The 3,850-nt window shown below is 37.5% G+C and overlaps 1 pseudogene; it reads right to left on the bottom strand.

The window, feature by feature from the left end:
- Positions 1-384: 384 nt before the first annotated feature.
- On the bottom strand, positions 385-966 carry LOC117036774 (60S ribosomal protein L17-like; annotated as a pseudogene).
- Positions 967-3,850: the final 2,884 nt, after the last annotated feature.

The raw sequence follows: 3,850 nt of genomic DNA on the forward strand, positions 1-3,850 counted from the left end.
TAGGTTTCAAGTTTACATTTCCATAACACATCATCTATATATTGCATTGTGTGTTCACCACCCAGTCTGTTCTCCTTCCATCATCATGTATTTGTTCCCTTTTCCCTCTTCTACCACCTCCCACCACACTTACCCTCTGATAACCACTAATGTTGTCTGTGTCTACTGAGTTTTTGTTTTTGTTTGTCTTGTTTCTTTGTCGCTTTCAGCTTCCTTTTTTTTTTTGACAGCTGCCATCACATCATTTAAAAAAAAATTTATTAGTTTCAGGTGTACAAAACAATGTAATAGTTAGACATTTACACCCCCAAAAAGTGACAAACCCCTACCTCCAATCTGATACCTCTCTGACATGGCATATTCAGCTTTATTCTTTTTTTTTTCCCTTTTATTAGCATTTATTTGATGTTGAATTTACTCCCGGGCCATAAGATTTTGTTTCTTCAGTTTCCTCTGGGAGATCTTCTTCTTCTGAGCAACCTCCTCTTCTGGTTTCGGAACAATTTGTTTTTTCAGTGAGGATCATCTCAATGTGGCAGGGAGAGCTCATGTATGGGTTAATCCGCCCTGAGCTCTGTAAGTTCTGCGCCGCATCTTGGGAGCTTTGTTCACCTGGATGTGCTCAATGACCAGAGAGTCTACATCTAAGCCCTTAAGTTCAGCATTACTCTCTGCATTTTTAAGCATGTGCAGTAAAAATTCTGCACTCTTTTTGGGCCAACGACCTTGTGTTCAAACCCACTGTTTGGCCTGGGCACATCTCCCAACTCCACCATTGTAACAACGGAATGGCACACATTGCTTTTGTAACGTGACATCCTTTAAATACTTGGTGGCTTTTCAGATATGCATCCCCTTGATGGCCTGCACAGTTTCACAAGTGTTCTTAAAATGAACCCGCAGATCTGAACCTCTCAATTTACATGATTTTGTAGGGTTCCCTGGGTCAAGCGAATAGCGAACCATTTTCAGAGGTCACCTCAGGCCGCTTTCGGGAAAAGCCAGCTTTATTCTTAATAATACACTTACAAAAGCTGGTCATGAGTGCTGTGTAGGTTTCCCCTCCCCCTCCTCCTACCCAATATAGTCTGTATCTCTTAAAGATTGAGAGTATGATAACTATTCGAACTCATTACACTCAAATTGCACTTAAAAATATTTGCATATCCCATAGAGTTCCAAAGAACTAGATACTGTGCAATAAATGGAATTTCAATAAATCCTTGCAGGAGAAAAAAAAAGAAACCATCTAATAAAATCAATGATATTTTAACATGTCTCAAAATGCAATGTTCAATCCCACTAAGAAAGTTACTAACTAAAGAATGTTAAAAGCCAGAGGCTACAGCAATGGGGGTAAATTGTTCTTTTATCCTTTTCGCTTGTATTTTACATTTCCAAAGCTCTTCCCTTGTATTTGTTTTCTAGGGCTGCCATAATAAAGTAACATACCCCGGGTGGCTTTAACAAAAAAAAAATTATCCTCTCCCTGTTCTGGAGGCTAGAAATCCAAAATCAACATGTTGGCAGGGCCAGGCTCTCTTCTGATGCCTCTAAGGGAGGATCCTTCCATGTCTCTTCAGCTTCCCATAGCCCCAGGCATTCCTTGGCTTGTTACAAAGAAACTCCAATCTATACTTCCATCTACACACAGTGGTCTTCCCAGTGCCTGTGTCTTTACAGGGCATTCTCCTCCCAGTGTCTCTGTTTTCTTATAAGGAAACCAATAATATTGGATTAGGGCCCACCCTAATTGAGGCTGACCTCCTGTTAATTACATCTGCAAAGACTATTTCCAAATAAGCTCATATTTGTAAGTATAGTGGTAAGGACTTCAACATTTCCTTTTGGGGGACATAAATCAGTCCGCCATACCTCTCCATCCCACAAAAGTATTGTTCAGAAGTTACTTATTCAACACCATTTTAAGAAATGTTTACTGAGGAACTCCTATACATTATGTGACGTTCTAAGTAAGTGCTAAACAAAGTGGTAAATAAATTAAGATGAAATCCGTCTATAAGAAGTTGATATTTCTAATTCATAGACAATAAAAACAGAAACATGACAATTTCAGGTTGTTAGAGTGATATGAAGTGATAAAGTACTTTAAAAGGATAAAGTACTTTAAATGGATGGTGTGTGTATAATGGCCAAAGTAGAAGGGTGGAATAGAGTGACTATTTTGACAACAGAGGAAAGGTGTTTGTTTACTTAAGTGATATGACCATGTGACAAAGGTTCAGTTTACAATTTATTAGGCATATCAATTTTGAAATGTGATTGTTAAAGAATTTTTTTACTTTAAGAGAGTCTTCTATGAAATTCTCTACATCAAAATGTTAGACATTTATTTTTTATATGCTATTTCAATTTTGGATAATTTAAATTTTTATAGCCCACAATCACACCATTAGTATTTGCTGATAGTCAACTGTGAGTTCCAAAGGACATGAACTTAATAACTGAAGACTAAGTCAAGATAAAGTGTTGTTATAATATGAAACTATAGATTATACAGTTGTATATTTATTGTTAAACAAATACTATGCTCCATTATTATTAGGAGAAAATCAACTTGAGGGGGAAAAAACTGTAGCAGAGATTGAAGAACAATCTAGAGTATTCCCCCAACAGAAGGCTTTTCAGAACCCACTCACTGTGAAATTGGGAGTGGAGCCGAAAGTTAGGTGAAGTATAAGTTTAAACGTCTCGGAACAATCATAACCATCCCATTTTATCACTACTCACTGGAGAACCATGCTTGCCAGCAGCCCCAGGCAATCATCTTGATTAAATGTACTCCAGAGACGCAATGATCAGGTTTCTTCTCTTTATTTTCTCTAGTGTTCCCCACTGCCATGCTCACTACCTTCAATGGTAGTGACTCAGGGAATCAGTTAAAGTGCAAAAACTGTACGAAATACAAAATTCCACATTATCATTGTTGTAGCTTAAGATAGTTTAACACAGTGTTTTGGTTTAGTGCAGACTGTTATATTTAATTACCAGTTTGCTAGACTCATTTCTTAGGCCTCAGTTCTTACAAACATGCAGTATTTCTGTCATTTGCTCTTATCAGGTACTCAAGAGACTACAGCAAAACCTCTACTAACTAAAACCTATAGAGTATGAGTGATTCCATTTATAAGTGTCTGAGACAACTGATGTTTTATATTAATTCCCAAAACACTTAAGCATATAACAGCAAAAATAAATTATACTAACGTCTCCCTTGTTAACTGCTGAGAGCTACACCTTTTATCTCCCAACCCCCAAAAGGGCTATAAGGAATAGTCTTATGGGAGAGCTAGGTTTTTGTTGGGAGAATCTGATGAAAACGCCAAACACATGAAGGTGGGGTTTTTTTGGTGCAAAACCTATACCTTTTTTCTACTACCCGTTCTCTATTACAGGTCAAACAGTAAGTTTCACTATCTTCAGCACTGATTGCTAGTGCTCATACCACTCCACACCTGCATTTCACCTACATCATCATCCCCTCTTCTTCCATATTTCTGTATCTAACATTTCAAATGTCACAGTCACAGAATGAAGTGATAAATATTTTCTCCAAAAGTTTCCTAGAATATTACTGTCCATGCCGTAAATAGCACCTACTTACAAAACTACCATGTTTTATATTTATGTGTGACTGTTTTGAGCTTTATGGTAAGGTCAAGGTCTCAGACATCTTCTGAGTACAGAAACATCTTAGCTATCTGGGACACAGCTGAAAAGTAGGACAAATATTCTCCCACACTCAGAATTCTCTTAGTTACCTACTGTCTCTTCTAAACCATTATTTGCTCCCACTTACCACGAGCATACTATCCCCTGATATTTCTCA

This window comes from Rhinolophus ferrumequinum, chromosome 17 (genome assembly GCF_004115265.2).
Source record: "Rhinolophus ferrumequinum isolate MPI-CBG mRhiFer1 chromosome 17, mRhiFer1_v1.p, whole genome shotgun sequence".
Taxonomy (NCBI): domain Eukaryota; kingdom Metazoa; phylum Chordata; class Mammalia; order Chiroptera; family Rhinolophidae; genus Rhinolophus; species Rhinolophus ferrumequinum.